Source organism: Culex pipiens, chromosome 3 (genome assembly GCF_016801865.2).
Source record: "Culex pipiens pallens isolate TS chromosome 3, TS_CPP_V2, whole genome shotgun sequence".
Classification (NCBI taxonomy): domain Eukaryota; kingdom Metazoa; phylum Arthropoda; class Insecta; order Diptera; family Culicidae; genus Culex; species Culex pipiens.
The window spans coordinates 109,076,004-109,097,006 of NC_068939.1; the positions used below are offsets into that span (position 1 = coordinate 109,076,004).

Genomic DNA, 21,003 nt, shown 5'->3' on the forward strand with positions numbered 1-21,003 from the left:
CGCACGAATGACAACGGCCTCCGTTTGGTCAATTTCGCCGCAGCCAGAGGAATGGCTATCTGTAGCACCTTCTTTGCGCGCATGAACATTCGGAAGCACACCTGGCGCCACCCGATTGGCGAATCGTGCACACAAATCGATCACGTTTTGGTGGATGGTCGACACTTCTCGGACGTGATGGACGTCCGATCGTACAGAGGACCGAACATCGACTCTGATCACTTCCTGGTAGCGTGCAAGATCCGAGCTAGGCTGTCGAACGTGTTGACCCCGCGGACTGCGAGGATAGCGCGGTTGAACGTCCAGCGCCTCGCGAGCAGCCCGAATAAAATTATATGATAATATGCATTGTCAAAACCATGCAGTTACAATAGATATTATAATATCTATAGTTAGTTTATGGTTGATTTTTTTGAACTTCATTGGAATGACGATAAAGCTATCGTAGATTTCATGGTTACAGTCAATTTCATGGTTTTGTTATTGGAAATGTTATAAATTGAAACAATAAAACTACCGTAAAATACATGAAGACAGCAAATATCATGGTTTTGTTATTGGAAATCTCATAATGCATTTTTTTTCCAAATTTTTGTTACAGTAAGTTTAATGGTAATGTTATAGTTGCATAGTGTGAACTTTTTTTGAACAATTTTTTTAAATAATGCGAATCATGCAATAAAAGTATTGAAAATTGAAAATATAAAAATATTACAATTATAAAATATTAAAATATTAAAATATTAAAATATTAAAATATTAAAATATTAAAATATTAAAATATTAAAATATTAAAATATTAAAATATTAAAATATTAAAATATTAAAATATTAAAATATTAAAATATTCAAATATTAAAATATTAAAATATTAAAATATTAAAATATTAAAATATTCAAATATTAAAATATTAAAATATTAAAATATTAAAATATTAAAATATTAAAATATTAAAATATTAAAATATTAAAATATTAAAATATTAAAATATTAAAATATTAAAATATTAAAATATTAAAATATTAAAATATTAAAATATTAAAATATTAAAATATTAAAATATTAAAATATTAAAATATTAAAATATTAAAAATTAAAACATTAAAATATTAAAATATTAAAATATTAAAATATTAAAATATTAAAATATTAAAGTATTAAAGTATTAAAATATTAAAATATTAAAATATTAAAATATTAAAATATTAAAATATTAAAATATTAAAATATTAAAATATTAAAATATTAAAATATTAAAATATTAAAATATTAAAATATTAAAATATTAAAATATTAAAATATTAAAATATTAAAATATTAAAATATTAAAATATTAAAATATTAAAATATTAAAATATTTAAATAATAAAATATTAAAATATTAAAATATTAAAATATTAAAATATTAAAATATTAAAATATTAAAATATTAAAATATTAAAATATTAAAATATTAAAATATTAAAATATTAAAATATTTAAATAATTAACCATTTAAACATTTAAACATTTAAACATTTAAACATTTAAACATTTAAACATTTAAACATTTAAACATTTAAACATTTAAACATTTAAACATTTAAACATTTAAACATTTAAACATTTAAACATTTAAACATTTAAACATTTAAACATTTAAACATTTAAACATTTAAACATTTAAACATTTAAACATTTAAACATTTAAACATTTAAACATTTAAACATTTAAACATTTAAACATTTAAACATTTAAACATTTAAACATTTAAACATTTAAACATTTAAACATTTAAACATTTAAACATTTAAACATTTAAACATTTAAACATTTAAACATTTAAACATTTAAACATTTAAACATTTAAACATTTAAACATTTAAACATTTAAACATTTAAACATTTAAACATTTAAACATTTAAACATTTAAACATTTAAACATTTAAACATTTAAACATTTAAACATTTAAACATTTAAACATTTAAACATTTAAACATTTAAACATTTAAACATTTAAACATTTAAACATTTAAACATTTAAAAATTTAAACATTTAAACATTTAAACATTTAAACATTTAAACATTTAAACATTTAAACATTTAAACATTTAAACATTTAAACATTTAAACATTTAAACATTTAAACATTTAAACATTTAAACATTTAAACATTTAAACATTTAAACATTTAAACATTTAAACATTTAAACATTTAAACATTTAAACATTTAAACATTTAAACATTTAATCATTTAAACATTTTTAATTCAATAATAGAAACGGCAAAAAATATTAAGGATCACAAAACGAACACGACGCTCCCCTAACGAACGCACCATGACACCTAATCTGGGCGACGCTCCCCTAACGAACACACCATAGTTGATCGAGCTGTCATCAAGGCTGTCATTTTTTTTTCACCCGCGCGCGTGTTTGATCCTGTTTGTGTGGCGCAGTTGAAATCAAAAATTCTCAAGTCGAATCGCGTGTGCTCGTGAAGGAACAACATCCGGCGTTCGGAACAAATACACCGGGTGACCGAACCGGAACGGCTCTGGGATGGCGGAATTTTCGCATATTTGGGTGAGTATTTGGAGTTTTGTTGAACTTGGAGAGGGCGGAATCGCACCCGCAACAGCAGCAGGCATTTTCAGGCAAATTTCCCAAGCTATTGGCTGATGCACAAAGTGATTTGTTTACCTTTTTTTGGTACCCTCCGCAAACTTCAAGCCATACAAAATTGTTGCCGGATCTTTTACGGGAGAGATCCGGAGAAAGATCCGGCAGCAATTTGTTTTGATTTGACGTTTGCTGAGGGTGCGGACAAGTTTGGTTATGTTCAAAAGAGAATGGTCAAGGTCAAGTTTGCGAGAGCAATGGTCTGAACAAACTGTGTGTGTTCCTCTTTTTTACAGGGACTTCTTCTACCAGGCCCGGCGCCTGCTGCGGACACTTCCGGCCGGATTTGTTCAGGATGGTCGTTTCGTCTGGAGGCGAAAATCGTTAGGTAAGTTGTGTGTTAATGCTCAACGGTGAACGTTCAAACAACGGTCAAGGAAAAGGTCACGAAAAGAATTTTGTTGAGTGGTACGCAACTGAAAATAACAGAAACAGAAAGTAGCGTTTGACGTTTATTGACACGGTGCCTGTGTTAAATTTGTTTTGATGAATAAATAAAATAATAGAATTTGCAAATTTGAATGCCACTGATAATTACAAATGTTTATATAATTTTGTTTTCAATGTAAACATATAGAGCTGCTCATCAGACCGAATCTCAAAATGCTGAATCTTGGAAGGAAATTAGGCAATTAGGATATTAGGAAATTAGGAAATTAGGGAATAAGGAAATTTGGAAATTAGGAAATTAGGAAATAAGGAAATAAAGAAATTATGAAATAAGGAAATTTGGAAATTTGGAAATTAGGCAATTAGGAAATTCGGAAATTAGGCAATTCGGAAATAAGGCAATTCGGAAATTCGGAAATAAGGAAATTTGGAAATTAGGCAATTAGGAAATTCGGATATTGAGAAATTCAGAAATTCGGAAATTAGGAAATTAGACAATCAGGAAATTAGAAAATTAGGCAATTAGGAAATTAGGAAATTAGGAGATTAGGAATATAGGAAATTGAGCAATTAGGAAATTAGGAAATAAGAAAATTAGGAAATTAGGATATTAGGAAATTCGAAAATTAGAAAATTCGGAAATAAGGAAATTTAGAAATTAGAAAATTCGGAAATTAGGAAATTGGGCAATTAGGAAATTAGGAAATAAGGAAATTCGGAAATTAGGAAATTTAGAAAATTCGGAAATTAGGAAATTGGGCAATTAGGAAATTAGGAAATAAGAAAATTAGGAAATTGGGAAATTAGGAAAATAGGAAATTAGGAAATTAGGAGATAAGGAAATTAGGAAATTAGGAAATAAGAAAATTGGGCAATTAGGAATTAGGAAATTAGGAAATTAGGACAATACGAAATTAGGAAATTAGGAAATTAGAAATTATTAGAATTTAGGAAATTTAGAATTTAGAAATTAGAATATTAGAATTTAGGAATTTAGAATTTAGAATTTAAGGAATTTAGGAAATTTAGAATTTAGAAATTTAGGAATTAAGGAATTAGAAATTAGGAATTTAGAATTTAGAATTTAGAATTTAGAATTTAGAATTTAGAATTTAGGAATTTAGAATTTAGAATTTAGAATAGATTTAGAAATTGAATTAGAATTTAGAATTTAGAATTAGAATTAGAAATTTAGAATTTAGGAATTTTAGAATTTAAGAATTTAAGAATTTAAGAATTTAAGAATTAAAATTAGAATTTAGAATTTTAGAATTTAGAATTTAGAATTTAGAATTTAGGAATTTAGAATTTTAGAATTTAAGAATAAAATTTAGAATTTAGGAATTTAGAATTTAGAATTTAGGAATTTAGAATTTAAGAATTAAATTAGGAATTTAGAATTTAGAATTTAGAATTTTAGAATTTAGAATTTTAGAATTTAGAATTTTAGAATTTTAGAATTTAGAATTTTAGAATTTAGAATTTTAGAATTTAGAATTTTAGAATTTAGAATTTTAGAATTTAGAATTTAGAATTTAGAATTTAGAATTTAGAATTTAGAATTTAGAATTTAGAATTTAGAATTTAGAATTTTAGAATTTAGAATTTTAGAATTTAGAATTTTAGAATTTTAGAATTTAGAATTTAGAATTTAGAATTTTAGAATTTAGAATTTTAGAATTTAGAATTTTAGAATTTAGAATTTAGAATTTAGAATTTAGAATTTAGAATTTAGAATTTAGAATTTAGAATTTAGAATTTTAGAATTTAGAATTTTAGAAATTTAGAATTTTAGAATTTTAGAATTTAGAATTTAGAATTTTAGAATTTAGAATTTTAGAATTTAAGAATTTTAGAATTTAAGAATTTTAGAATTTAAGAATTTTAGAATTTAAGAATTTAAGAATTAAGAATTTTAGAATTTTAGAATTTTAGAATTTTAGAATTTTAGAATTTAGAATTTAAGAATTTAGAATTTAGAATTTAGAATTTAGAATTTTAGAATTTAGAATTTTAGAATTTTAGAATTTTAGAATTTTAGAATTTTAGAATTTTAGAATTTTAGAATTTTAGAATTTTAGAATTTTAGAATTTTAGAATTTTAGAATTTTAGAATTTTAGAATTTTAGAATTTTAGACATTTTAGAATTTTAGAATTTTAGAATTTTAGAATTTTAGAATTTTAGAATTTTAGAATTTTAGAATTTTAGAATTTTAGAATTTTAGAATTTTAGAATTTTAGAATTTTAGAATTTTAGAATTTTAGAATTTTAGAATTTTAGAATTTTAGAATTTTAGAATTTAGAATTTTAGAATTTTAGAATTTTAGAATTTTAGAATTTTAGAATTTTAGAATTTTAGAATTTTAGAATTTTAGAATTTTAGAATTTTAGAATTTTAGAATTTTAGAATTTTAGAATTTTAGAATTTTAGAATTTTAGAATTTTAGAATTTTAGAATTTTAGAATTTTAGAATTTTAGAATTTTAGAATTTTAGAATTTTAGAATTTTAGAATTTTAGAATTTTAGAATTTTAGAATTTTAGAATTTTAGAATTATAGAATTTTAGAATTTAGAATTTATAATTTTAGAATTTTAGAATTTTAGAATTTTAGAATTTTAGAATTTTAGAATTTTAGAATTTTAGAATTTTAGAATTTTAGAATTTTAGAATTTTAGAATTTTAGAATTTTAGAATTTTAGAATTTTAGAAATTTAGAATTTTAGAATTTTAGAATTTTAGAAATTTAGAATTTTAGAATTTTAGAATTTTAGAATTTTAGAATTTTAGAATTTTAGAATTTTAGAATTTTAGAATTTTAGAATTTTAGAATTTTAGAATTTTAGAATTTTAGAATTTTAGAATTTTAGAATTTTAGAATTTTAGAATTTTAGAATTTTAGAATTTTAGAATTTTAGAATTTTAGAATTTTAGAATTTTAGAATTTTAGAATTTTAGAATTTTAGAATTTTAGAATTTTAGAATTTTAGAATTTTAGAATTTTAGAATTTTAGAATTTTAGAATTTTAGAATTTTAGAATTTTAGAATTTTAGAATTTTAGAATTTTAGAATTTTAGAATTTTAGAATTTTAGAATTTTAGAATTTTAGAATTATAGAATTTTAGAATTTAGAATTTATAATTTTAGAATTTTAGAATTTTAGAATTTTAGAATTTTAGAATTTTAGAATTTTAGAATTTTAGAATTTTAGAATTTTAGAATTTTAGAATTTTAGAATTTTAGAATTTTAGAATTTTAGAATTTTAGAATTTTAGAATTTTAGAATTTTAGAATTTTAGAATTTTAGAATTTTAGAATTTTAGAATTTTAGAATTTTAGAATTTTAGAATTTTAGAATTTTAGAATTTTAGAATTTTAGAGTTTTAGAATTTTAGAATTTTAGAGTTTTAGTAACAGCTAATTTAATAGCATTTATACCGAAACAAACATATGAAAATATTCCCTATGTCTAATTTAGTGTGTTTCTCTTTTACAGGGGCCTATTCCACTGAGGATTGTGCTTCATAAATACGCGAGAGTTCATCCCAAGTACTAAGCAGTAGTTCCGGTACCGGCTACAAACATTTCGAACAACGTCAGAAAGTTCGGATTGAAGCAGAATATTGAAAGAAAACGACGCGGAAAAAAAGTACTAATTTTTTTAAATCTACGAAAAAAACTATAAAAATACAATAAAACTTACCGTATTGACCATTAATTTCAATGTATAAATATATGTTTTACAGTACAATTTAGTGGAGAGAACAAAATAAATACAATGAATCATACTGTAGTTATTATTTATTTCAATGTACGAATATAGTTTAAACCGTACTATTTAGTATGGAAAAATCCATGAAGAACTGTGAATCTACTGTGCAAACCATTCTAATGGTTACTGTTTTTATTATAAATGTATGATGTTTTCTATGGTCAGGGTAATTTTTTGGACGGAAAAGGCATCAATGAAAATACGGTAGAATATATAGTTTTTGGTTTTTTTTTGTATGGGGAAAAGTCGAAATTTTTATGGTGACTGTGCCTAACAATACCCCTTTTTTATAGTAATTTCCCAAAATAAGATATATTCTATGGTGAAAAAACATAAAGGCTACTGTAGAATCATGGTAAAAATAACCATAGAATTTATCGTGTGATAACCATAAAATCTACTGTTGGTTTATAGTAAAACTTTATGCGGGAGCGACGTTGCTGCAGAGTACAGTCGGAAGCTCGACGAGCGGATCAACGAGGACGCGCCTACGGGTAACCTGGACGAGCAATGGGGAGCCCTCCAAAGCATCGTCAACACAACGGCTACCGAAGTGATCGGCACGACCAGAGGACGCAAACCCAAAGGGTGGTTCGATGCGGAGTGCCAGCGAGTGACGGACGAGAAGAACGAGGCCAGGAAGCGTATGCTGGTGAAGGGTACGCGCCGAAACTGTGAGCGATACAGCGAGCTGCGAAGAGCTGAGAAACGAACCCACCGCCGAAAAGAACGGGAGTACGACGAGAGAGTACTTGCCGAAGCTCAAGTACAATACAACGCGAACGATAAGCGGAGGTTTTATGCAACTGTCAACGGTGTAAGAAAGAAAGCGACGCCTTCCCCTGTTATGTGCAACGACAGGGAAGGTAACCTGTTGACAGATAAGACAGCGGTAGCGGCCAGGTGGAAGGAGCACTTTCAACAGCTGTTGAACGGTGAGATGCGAGAGGGAGTCGTCGAGGACAGGATGAACGTTGAGGATGATGGAATAGCTGTGGACCCGCCTACGTTGGAGGACGTGGAAAAAGCTGTAAAGGAGCTCAAGATCGCGAAATCCGCGGGAAAGGACGGACTTCCGGCCGAACTTTTCAAGCACGGGAGCGCGCGGATGATCGAGATTCTGCACCAAATCGTCCAGCGAATTTGGTGCGAAGAACAGCTTCCGACCGACTGGTTAGACGGGCTCATCACCCCAATCTACAAGAAAGGGCAAAGACTCGATTGTGTCAACTATCGAGGCATCACAATCCTCAACTCAGCGTACAAAGTACTATCCCGAATCCTGTGGAGCAAGCTGAGACCGTTGACCGAGACCTTTGTCGGCGAATACCAGTGCGGTTTTCGAGCGGGTCGGTCAACGACGGACCAGATGTTCACTCTGCGAACACACCATTTGTTCATCGACTTCAAGGCGGCGTACGATTCAGTCAAAAGAAACGAACTTTGGAAAATTATGCTAGAACACGGCTTTCCGGCGAAGCTAATAAGACTGATTCGTGCAACTCTCGACGGAGCAAAATCAAGCGTGCGAATAGCTAACGAGACATCAGAAGCTTTCGTTACGTTGGATGGATTGAAGCAGGGCGATGCTCTCTCGAACTTACTGTTCATCATAGCGTTGGAGGGTGCTGCTCGAAGGGCAGGCGTGCAAAGAAACGGAACACTCATCACTAAATCGCACATGCTGCTTGGATACGCTGACGACATCGACATCATTGGTATCGACCGTCGTTCAGTGGAGGAGGCGTTCGTCCCTTTCAAGCGGGAAGCTGCGAAGATCGGACTGACCATCAACACTGCCAAGACCAAGTATCTGGTTGCTGGCAGAGCGCGTGGCAGTGCAGGTGATGGTGTTTCGGAGGTGGAAATAGATGGAGAAAGATATGAGGTGGTGGATGAATTTGTATATCTTGGTACACTCGTGACGTGCGACAACGATGTGAGCTGCGAAGTGAAACGGCGGATTAGTGCTGCAAACAGGGCCTTCTACGGTCTTCGTAGCCAGCTAAGGTCCCGCAGTCTAAGGACGCCTACGAAAATCACGCTGTACAGGACCTTGATACTCCCTGTAGCTCTTTACGGTCACGAGTCGTGGACGCTAAAGGAGGCTGACCAGAGAGCACTTGGGGTCTTTGAGCGGAGAATCCTGCGTTCTATCTTCGGCGGCAAGCAAGTAGGAGACCGGTGGCGCAGGCGCATGAACTTCGAGCTGTACCAAGACTACAAACATGCTGATATCGTAAAAGTCATCAAGCACGACAGGCTGAAGTGGGCTGGACATGTAGCCAGAATGTCGGACGAGCGGGCGGCTAAAACGATATTCAGCAGCGAACCTGGACGCGGTCGTCGACTTCGTGGAAGGCCTCGTACGCGTTGGCTGTGTGCAGTCGACGAAGATGCAAGAGCGGCCAACATTGTAGGCGACTGGAGACGAGCGGCCCAAGATCGAGCATCCTGGAAATCTTCGATTAGTTCAGCGTTGGGTCGATAGACCTGTTGCTGATAAAGTAAAGTAAGTATACCCCCTACAAAAATCGTTCCGGCACTTAGAAAATTTACGGGATCCATATCACGACAAGATTTTTGGTAGAATTTATTTGATTTTTTGGACTTAGCAAAATTATGGCTTTCGGCCAGTAAAATATTTTCAACACTTAGAAATTTTTCGAGATGGGGAAACCAAAAAAAAATTTGGGACTTAGAAAATTTTTGGGAGTTTGGAAACATGACAAATTATTTTGATGTTTATTTTTGCTTTGAACCAAAATTTCGGAAAAAATCGTCGAAATTACAGGAAATTTTCGTCCGATTTTTACAAAAAAACATCAGTTTGTTCCTAAAATAATTTCCCTAACAAAACGTCTTCAGTGAAATTTTGAAATTCAAGAGTCGGTTTTTAATAATTATTGATATGCCCCCTACAAAAATCGTTCCGGCACTTAGAAAATTTACGGGATCCGTATCACGACAAGATTTTTGGTAGAATTTATTAGATTTTCAGGACTTTGCGAAATTTTTGCTCTCAGCCAGTTGAATATTTTTCAACATTTTGAAAAATTATTTTGATAAGAAACATTACCAGGCTTTTTGAAATTTTTTGTGGATTTTTGGACTTATGCAATTTTAGGAATATTTTCATAAACATTTATTTTTAATTAAAAAAAATGGAAATAGAGACTTTGGATTTTTCGTGATTTGGAAAATTATTGTGACATTTTGGCAATTCAACGCTTTCTCCACAATTTTTTAATGAGTTTTTAAAGTAAAATAATTTTTCAACTTTGAAAAATCTTGTTTTGATGTAAGTGCGTATATTCCAGCAATATTACTCATATTTCTGAAGAGGAAGAAGGGGGGGGGGGGTCTGAATTGTGGCGGGGTGCATTAAAAACCAATAAAATTATTTTTGGGATCAAAATCTACTTTATGAACTTGATATGATTTTTGGAAGATTTCAGTTGTTTGCTACTATAAACTCAACTTGATGTGGCATTGTTGGTCAAATAAACTCAACAAGATTTTTCGCAGATACGCCTCGAACAATTTATGTTCGTGGCCATGTTCGGTTACCCGGGCAGAAAGTTGCATCTTGGAAAAATCTACCCATGTTCGTAAAAACACGAACAAGTCAAGTTCACCCCAGGGTATGGTTAAGAGATAACCGAACATGGCCACGAACATAAATTGTTCGAGGCGTATCTGCGAAAAATCTTGTTGACCCGGGCAGAAAGTTACATCTTCCTGAAAACTTGTCATGTTCGCAAAAACACAAACATGTCAAGTACCTGTTAACTTCCAGTTAAGAGTTAATCAAACATAAACGCGAACATAATTTACTCTACGCATATCAAAAAATTATCAACTTAAGTTCGTGTTGGAAACTTCAAATTATCATGCTATGGTGCGGAAAAATATCATCCATAAACATAAAATTATCCCGACCAGTTCATTTTTTTCCTGGAAAAATATGGGGCGAAAAATATCATACAAAAACATAAAAGTTTCATAACAAGTTGTGATGTTTCCAGATATTTTTTTTCTGTAATAATTTGGTGGCTTTAGAAAGCGTAATACACAGTAAGAAAATATAAGTTTCATATAGACTGTTTTTCAATTGTATTTTAATAAAACAAATTAATTTAATGATATAATGTGATTTTCAAGTAAAATTTATTTTTATTTAATAAGCCTAAAATTAAAAACTCTAGCAAACAAACTGCTGGAAGACTAAACATAATGACTATCTAAATTTTTTTTAAATATTTGTATACAGTCATCCCTCATATTCGGAACAGTTTACAGATCGGCCAATGTTCAAAAAATCATAGAAAATCGATAATTGAACATAATGATTCGCTTTTACCTTCATTTGAAAGCTGTTTTTGCGATCTATTGAACAACTGCAAATTTTAACATTTTATATCAAGTTTTTGAAGAAAAACTTTGACCCTTGAAATCCAAAAATTCGGAACACTTTTTTCTTACGATGTAAACAATCTTTTTTATCGCTCCTGGGGTACATATTTTAAAAAAAAGTGACTTCACATTCTGAAACCAATAAAACTCATGCTTAGTAATGTTTTATGAATGGTCTGCTAACTTTTTTTTGTGAAAATATCAGTTAAATTCAGGTGTTCCACAATTGTGGGAGGCACAATAACATCCCACAATTATGGAACAGGCAATTTGGAAGCAGCGTTTTGCTGCTCTGAATAAAATGGTCTCGAAATGCAGTTTTTTGTTTAAAAGTTCTACTTATATTAATGAAATAGCAAAGGAATGTCCAAATAAAGGTCCTAAAAATAGTAGGGTACACAGAAAAGATGCATTTGGCATGCTTTTGACAAATTATCACAAAAGTGTTCCGAATTTGTGGGTGTTCCGAATATGTGGGATGACTGTATCATTTGCCGTATAATTCGAATTAATTCAAAGTTTAGTGTGAATAAGTAAGGCTGGTACAAATTTTATTTAAAGTTTTTGTCACTTCTCCCTTCGAAATTTGCCCGAAAAATCAGGGGGCAGCAAAAAATTACATCCAAAATTGCATACAACTAACAATATTAAAACAAATCAAACTTTTTGTAAAGCCAAGTCAAAGAAAAAGCTTCGAAAATCTGTACAATTGAACTAAACAAATCAATAATGCACTAATTTAACGTCATGATTCGAAATCCGGACACTTAGTAGCATATCATTTTTGTTATAGCTGGCAAAAAATCATGTAATAAGTTGGAAATGTAGAAATATCATCAGGATGTAGTATAAACAGTCAGTTTCAAGAAAATGCATGCAAAATATGTCTTTTCAAACATTTTTTCATCAGAATTTCAAAATTAAGATGACTTGTTGTGCTTCGAATCCCGGACACTGATAAAAGCTGTTTCGAAATCCGGACACTTTTGCTTCGAATTCCGGACACTCGATTTTACTTATGAATCGCACAAATTTGGACTGAAATGTTAGTGAATGGCATTCTTTAGGTCTCAAATAAGCTGTTAACATCAAAACAATCGATAGTTTATATAAAAATTTGCTAGAATTTAAGGAAATCGTAACCATAAATTTCTGCTTTGCCTTCCCGGAGCTTCGAACGCCTATGAAATATTTCAAGTGAAATGTTTCGCATTTTTGGTAAACTTATAATTTTATTGTATTTAATTGTTTTGGCATTAACTACAGCGTTCAAAAAAACTTTAAATGAATGTTGATGTTGGAGTTCATCAAATAACACAGTTTTGGCATTCATAATGCGAACATATATTCAAATAATTGATAAAACAAAATGAAGTGTCCGGGTTTCGAAGCGTCCGGGAATTCGAATCATGACGTTATTTGCATTGGCCGCTGAAAATTTTCCTGAAATTCTAGCAAACCTTTTTGAAAGTGTAGAAATTTGTAAATATTGTCAAGGCGGAAGCGTTACAATTGGGCAACGTGGCTCGGTCTTATACAAACATTTAAATTTATAAAATTCCCGAACAAAAAAAAAATAAACAAAAATATGGTCTTTAAAGGAAAGAATCAAAAAAATATATGCAATCCTTATCAATAAATAATTTATTTTAAGAATTTTATATCAATCTGTCAAAAGTCAATAATGTGTATTCAAAATCAGCATAAATAACAGAATGAAAAACTGAACTTTGCTAAACAAACATTGAAATGTTTGAAAGAATTTCTAAACTGAAGTGATAGGTTCACTTTGAAATAATAATTCTCGTACATACCTTGTTAATCCTCATCCAATCCATCCAGAGAGCATATGATTGCAGCACAATTCATTTTTGCAGCTGATTGGTCAAAGTAAACAAAACTCTAGAAGCCGAATGTCCAGAAAATGCCCGTTAGTAGATCTGTAAGAGAAAATAAAACACAAAGCATCAATTCTCAAACAAAATTTATGGAATAATTAAAAATTCAATAGTAAACAAAGAAAAAGAAAACAAGCAATACTTATCTGAGTTTTAAAAATCGTCGAAAAATATTTGTCGGCTTGACTAGTAGAAACAACATCTGTAGCCGCTTCAGGTGGACTCATCCTCCTCCGTGAAACTGCTTTCGAGCCACTCAATTGAATCACCTCCTCCGGAATCACAAGAGGAAGGTTCATCCTTCTGTCGCTGACACTCCAAAACGAAACTATGTCACAGTGTCACGTCCAGTCCCCAATCACCACCATGATGCAGAAACGTAAACAATCACACGCACACTCTCGAAAACACACGGATCAAATACGGTTTCCCCACAAATCGCGATTCTGATGACGCGACGACAAAAACCAAAAACAAATCGACACTGCTGTTTTCCTCCACCGAAAACTGTCAAAATCGACAAAATCATTCCGGCGTTGATCCACGTCTTAACATCACCGGCAGGAGGAGGAGGAGGAACGATGAAAAGCGGCATGTAGGCAGGAGGATTTCGCTAACGTAATTTTTTTTCCACAGAGCCGCAAAAACATCAACTTTCACATAAATAACAACATTTCGCAACTCTCACATAAAACGACACCAACGAACGCACATTCCCACGGCCAAAATACGCACTTACAACCCGCGGCGATTCGCAGGCTGTTGTTAATCAGTGGAAAACTACTGCACCAAAAACGTAAACAAACCCTTGTCCTTGTCCTGGCGAATCCGCCAAAATCCTTTCCTCGTTAATCCACAGCAGCATCTTGAGCAAGAGGATTACTTTTCTGGGGCAGCGGCTTGGCCGAAACTTTCCTTGCACCCGTCAACACGGAGCGAAACTTTTTCTTCGCCCCCCAGCCACAAAAACACAAACAATCACTTAACCACAACATATCACGGTCTCGAACACCACGGAACGAACGAACACACACTACCTCGGCCACAGAACGTACTCACAACCCGCGGCGATTCGCGGACTATAATTCATCCGCGGAAAACTACTGCGCGAAAACGTAAACAAACCAGCCCGCCACGAACGCAAAAGCTGTCTGTCTGCCGATTGCCGATTCCTGTCAAGACAGGTCGCGCGCGTTGCGTGCGAGCAGTGAACGAAAGAAGAGAGAAAAGAGAGAGTGAGCGAGCGCGTGGGCTCATTTTTGCGCTTTGCGATGAAATTTTATATGCGGTAAAATACTTTTCAATGTGATTAGTTTAACTAGTGTATTTAAAGTAAATTAAAGTAAAAAAAAACTCAATAAAAATGTCCATTAACAAAACTGCCATTTTAGGTAAGTCCCGCCTGAAAAAAAAAATAATTTTATAAATCATCTCATAATCCAGGGTTTTCAAAAACATTCTAAGTGTCGGAAAAGTGAAATTTTGTCGAGGAGTGAAAATTTTGCTAAGTCCAACAAAAACAAGATAAAACTAGAAAATATCATCTCATGATAAAGAAGTCGAAATTTTTTCTAAGTCCCAAAATAATTTGGCTTTCGAAATTCTGCTAAGTCCAGCAAAATCAAGATAAAACAAAATAATATCATCCCATGATAAAGATTTCGAAATTTTTTCTAAGTCCCAAAATAATTTGGCTTTCGAAATTTTTCTAAGTCCAGCAAAAACATGATAAAACAAAATTATATCATCTCATGATAAAGAGGTAAATTTTTTTTCTAAGTCCCAAAATAATTCGGCTTTCGATTTTTTTCTAAGTCCGGTAATATCATGAGAAAATGAAAATTTATCAACTAATGATAAAAAGTCTACAAACATAGAAAGGAACATAGATTTCGGCGCGCATTTTAAGAGTTTTTGGAACAAATATCAAACATGCCATGATATCAAAAACAACTCAAGTTATTTTTTTGTTCGTCCCATGATGCGACTTTCTGCCCGGGGAGTTTATTTGACCAACAATGCCACATCAAGTTGAGTTTATAGTAGCAAACAACTGAAATCTTCCAAAAATCATATCAAGTTCATAAAGTAGATTTTGATCCCAAAAATAATTTTATTGGTTTTTAATGCACCCCGCCACAATTCAGACCCCCCCCCTTCTTCCTCTTCACAAATATGAGTAATATTGCAGGAATATACGCACTTACATCAAAACAAGATTTTTCAAAGTTGAAAAATTATTTTACTTTAAAAACTCATTAAAAAATTGTGGAGAAAGCGTTGAATTGCCAAAATGTCACAATAATTTTCCAAATCACGAAAAATCCAAAGTCTCTATTTCCATTTTTTTTAATTAAAAATAAATGTTTATGAAAATATTCCTAAAATTGCATAAGTCCAAAAATCCACAAAAAATTTCAAAAAGCCTGGTAATGTTTCTTATCAAAATAATTTTTCAAAATGTTGAAAAATATTCAACTGGATGAGAGCAAAAATTTCGCAAAGTCCTGAAAATCTAATAAATTCTACCAAAAATCTTGTCGTGATACGGATCCCATAAATTTTCTAAGTGCCGGAACGATTTTTGTAGGGGGTATATCAATAATTATTAAAAACCGACTCTCGAATTTCAAAATTTCAATGAAGACGTTTTGTTAGGGACATTATTTTAGGAACAAACTGATGTTTTTTGTAAAAATCGGACGAAAATTTCCTGTAATTTCGACGATTTTTCCGAAATTTTGGTTCAAAGCAAAAATAAACATCAAAATAATTTGTCATGTTTCCAAACTCCCAAAAATTTTCTAAGTCCGAAATTTTTTTTTTGGTTTCCCCATCTCGAAAAATTTTTAAGTGTTGAAAATATTTTACTGGCCGAAAGCCATAATTTTGCTAAGTCCAAAATATCAAATAAATTCTACCAAAAATCTTGTCGTGATATGGATCCCGTAAATTTTCTAAGTACCGGAACGATTTTTGTAGGGGGTATATCAATAATTATTAAAAACCGACTTTCGAATTTCAAAATTTCAATGAAGACGTTTTGTTAGGGACATTATTTTAGGAACAAACTGATGTTTTTGTAAAAATCGGACAAAAATTTCCTGTAATTTCGTCGATTTTTCCGAAATTTTGGTTCAAAGCAAAAATAAACATCAAAATAATTTATCATGTTTCCAAACGCCCAAAAATTTTCTAAGTCCCAAAAAAATGCTGACACATTGAAAATATACGCAAAAAGTCCAGCATAAATAAAATCAAACTTTAAAATATCAGGTCATGAAAATTATTCTAAGTGTCGGAAATCGAAAATTATGTCAGTGACTGCTAATTTTTCTAAGTCCAGCATAAATTTGAAATAAAGTCAAAATAATCATTTCATGATGTTCGGGTAAAATTTTGGAAAAAATAAAATTTTCGAAATTTTTGCTAAGTCTAAAAAAACTACCACTAACACCTCAATATTAACTGTAGATAATGCAGTATGATCTTGGAATATACTTTCCATGATACGCAGTCGGTTTCAAAAGTCGTCATAACTCGAGGAGTTTACAGCAAGATGCGAATAAACAAGCCAAGATAGTTCGAAGTTATATCCAACAACTCACTTTCCGCCCGGGATAGCTTTACGTAAATCAGGAAATTATCTCTTTGAGTTGTCCCAGAATGACCCCAACGCATTGAAATTGAATGGATTTCCTCATAGCTCGGATATTAAAAAAAAATCAAACATCAGTTTACAATCTTCCGCACATTTAGTCCCAAAGCCGTCATAATGAGACATCAGCCGTGATTTCCCGCCAAACCCGCAGCATTCCAAATTCGTAAAGAGCCTCCCCTCACAAGTGGGCTGGCCAATTCCGTCGCACGGTGGAGAGCATAGCAAAAGCATATGTTTTTCTCGCTTCCCAATTAGGTGCGGGCAAAAATCTTTGCGCAAAAAAATGTACGCGTTAGTGTGTGCGGTCCAAGAAATTATGGCTAAACAGCATCACCAGCAGCTAGTGACTGCGGTTAGCACTGTTTTAGGGACTTCCACGGCTTCACGCCGCTGGAGTGAAAACGTTTTGCAAAACCAAGCCAAGTTGACGGTCCATTTACAGCGCTGCAGCGTGACATAAACATTGATTTTCACTCCGAACCAACATGGAACTCTAAATTATATATTTATTACCAATTAATTGATGGGCCATTACCGTTTGCATTAGCCGCCGATAGGCTAGGGTTGCCCAAGTACATTGGCGATGGGGACCTTTTTTGGGTTCAGCTCAACTCGTAAAGGCAGGCTTTAAATTACGTATTGTAGCTTTTTGCATTGAAACTGGTTTTAATTGTGAACATTATATACAAAGTTTTGAGAAAATCCCTTAACTAGCATCATTTATGGACGTCCCCCGACCAAGAAGGAAAGGTGGCAACTCGTGCCACTGATACCAAAGCCGGGTTGTAATACGGCTGTTAACTAATATTTGCCACATTTGGGCCCAAACCACATTCAAAGAGACCCCGACAGTTTTGTGCAACGGTGTGCTGGTGATGCTGCGCTGGAATTTTGATTCGATTAATTAATTATTCATGAGGCTAAATTGATTAAGGGACTCACAAGTGCGCACTCCACTCTTGGGAGTTGGAGCAGTTTGCCTAAATGGTACTTGGGAAGCTCATACTGAATGTAATTAAATGTTTTTTCGACGCTTTTTGCCTTCCTGTGGTAAAGCTTCTTTTCAATACAGCCTATAGTTAGAATTAATTTGTCCCATTCACACGTTGAACTATACATTTCACTTGGCTTGATTGCTACCACTTCATGCAATGAAGAGTTTATTGAAATTAATTGATTTAAGGTGCATTTTGCTATTTAACAAAAATAAATCAAAGTGTTTTGTTATTGTAATTGTTGAATGTTTCAGAATAAAAAAAAAACTTTTCATTTAACAACATCAAGCAGAGTCCAAGCTCCTCTAAACAACAAAAATGCTTCATCCAAGAACCTAACAGAAACACACGTACACGTGCAATTATTTTTTCTCGTGTTAATTGTGGGCTGATTAATTATGTTTGTTGAATGCAATTTAATTAATGGTGGAAAGGTGCTTTGCACATCAAGTGCGCCAGCACCTTGTTCAGATGGTGTTGGAAAAAATAGGTGAAAAAGCAGTGATTTGATATTTATTTGTTATCTCACTTTGAGTTTAATGTGATTTTGGTTGCAGGTAAATTTCGCATTTGCTGAATCCATTGTTATGAAAAGGAAATCAATCATGTCATTTGAATTTAAATTAAAATAAAATAACTATAATTGATTTCAATGGTTGTCTGTCTTTTTTGAATCTTTTAAGCGAAATGAATAAATAAATTGTTCGATTGAATGCATTAATTAATTTTGAATAATAATCCGATTAAAAAATCGATAATAATGTCTACCAATCTATGTATTCTTCTCCTGTGATCGATGCAAAAAAGAGCAGTGGCTTTTTTGTCTCGCTATCAAAATTAAAATAAAATATTTGACCAAAATAGCTGATTTTTTTAAGCTCGTTTTTTTTGTCTTTCACGCTGAAGTAAGGTTATAATCCTGCTCTAAAAATGAAATTTTTCAATAAAACTCGTAGATCCACCTTTATGTTTACCGGTTGACTCAGAATCGAAATCTTAACAAATATCTGTCTGTCAGTGTATATTTGTATCTGTGTGTTACCAAAATTGTCACTCAGTTTTCTCAGCACTGACTAAACCGATTAAGGCCAAATCGGCCGCATTCAACTCAGTTTAGGGTCCCATAAGTCGAGCTAAAAAAATTGGTTTCGATAAGTTGTTCAAAAGTTATGTATAAAATAGTGTTTCGCATATATCCGGATGTTGGATAAATTTAGATAAATAAATATCATCATGTTAGAGGTAATCAAAAGACCTTTCAAACGAGTCGAAAGGATCGAAAATTTAACTTATGTAAATGGTCGTAAGTGATATTTATGTACTTTTTACGTCGGATCTCACTTATCTGTACGAAAACTACACAGCAAAAAATCCGATGGTAAAATCGCATGCAAAAGCATTTACATCACCTTTGTCAAAATAAACACTTAATATTACACACTGCACCCAAAGGAAAAATATATCTCAAAATCTGCAACAGTGGATTTGCTGCAGAAAATGTCACATTTTATAACATTTTTTGCAGCAAGCCCCTAGATAATTTTTGCCCGCGTGTAAACATTTCAGCGATCTGCATTTCTCGCCAACACATATGTGCTCTTTCACTCACTTTTCATCGGGGGGATGGCAACCCTATTCCGACCAAAGCAAACTGACAACAGTCGACATTAGCATTAGCACGGTTGTCAAATGAGAGCCCACAACAAAAGCACTAGCTGTCAAATGGTAGCCCATAACAAATCATTGTTTGGGTTTTTGATTTTCAAATTTCCCGCAATTCAAACGTTATATACCTGAAAAAACACGTGAATTGTGTTGCTGATGGCAAATTTTATCATATCCTTGGAGATTCCATCCCAATATTGGCTGAAAATTCATATCGAAAAAAGGGATTTTTCTGTTTACCTTTTTTTGCTTTTTTTTCTTTTGGTCGATCAAACAGTGCGCCCGTACACTGTGAATCGCCATTACACATTTTTCAGTTTGGTTTTACACATTTGCATGAGACTTTTGAGTTTAACCAGGATAACACACTTCGTGTTACCAAAGTAATATGAATAATACTGATTCTGAGTGTTTGTTATCTGAACTTCAAGATGGCGGCTTCTTCGCTACCCCCTGCTTTTCATCAAGCGTCCATGGCGCGGTGGTAGCGTGTCGGATCAATAACCAAGAAGTTGGTGGTTCAATCCTCGTTCTGTTAAGGTTTTTTTTTGTGAAAGACAACCAAAAAGCCGTCGGTAATGTCGATAATTGTCGGTAACGGGCAAAAATGTCATACCCCTATATCGCAAAAAATTGCATGAGGACAGTTTTCATGCAGATTCTGATATACTTTCATGCCGCCATGCATCACAATCATGCGACCGCCGTTTGGGTGTGCATGTACATTTTTTGCAAACACAAAAAAAAGTTGCAACCGACGGGATTCAAAACCAGCACCAACAGTAAGGACTGGCGCCTTAGCCCACTCGACCATCAGATTGATGAAAAGCTGTAAGGATAAACGCATATATGAGCTTGACATTTCGGTCGAGTAGGTTTCCCATACTGATGGGCTATATATTTCAGGGTGTAAAATCACATAAAATTGCATATAATAATGCAATATTTATTTTACACCCAGGCCTTTTACACGCAGCTGGATTACTGCTTTTTTAGCTGTGTAGCAAAACAATTAATATTTTCCAACTAAAGCCCTTTTTTTCAAAGTTGATGTCCCCCCCCTCCCTTCTTTAAAACCAGCCCATAAAATCAGGGGGCAAATAAAATACTTTTTCCTAAAACTTCAAAATTTTTAAAAAATGGGAAGTCTTATCTACTTTAAATGTTTGTGCTCAGTAAATACATTTTAATTTTTTTTTGTGAAATTCCAATGTATAGTATCGTATGAACGACGACAAACTTTTTCAAAACTTTTTTTCGTAAAATCACGATAACTCGTGATGTTTCCAAGCAAACTCCTGATGTTTATATATCAACATTGTTGTAATTGTCTGCTCTACAACTTTTTAGACCATTGTTACACTCTAAAAAATAACCCAGCAAAGTTTGAAAAACAACAAAATTGTATAATGAAAAATTTAGTTCTAAATGAAAAATGACCCGTTTGGATCCATGTAGATTCGATAAGTACATTAAATTTTCCTTAAAACGACATGTTCCAAAAAAATTTACAGTCGAGTAACGGAAAATGGCAGAGT

At 32.1% G+C, this 21,003-nt stretch overlaps 1 protein-coding gene and 1 long non-coding RNA gene across 2 annotated transcripts in view; both read left to right on the forward strand.

Moving 5' to 3' along the window:
- LOC120421493 (cardioacceleratory peptide receptor-like) overlaps positions 1–21,003 on the forward strand; it is a 179,018-nt gene that overhangs the window by 144,235 nt on the left and 13,780 nt on the right. The gene's annotated exons all lie outside the window — the stretch shown is intronic.
- LOC120421494 (uncharacterized) lies at positions 2,344–7,269 on the forward strand. The gene is made up of 3 exons (XR_005605990.2): positions 2,344–2,570; positions 2,903–2,994; positions 6,555–7,269. It is a non-coding gene; the product is annotated as an uncharacterized LOC120421494 (long non-coding RNA).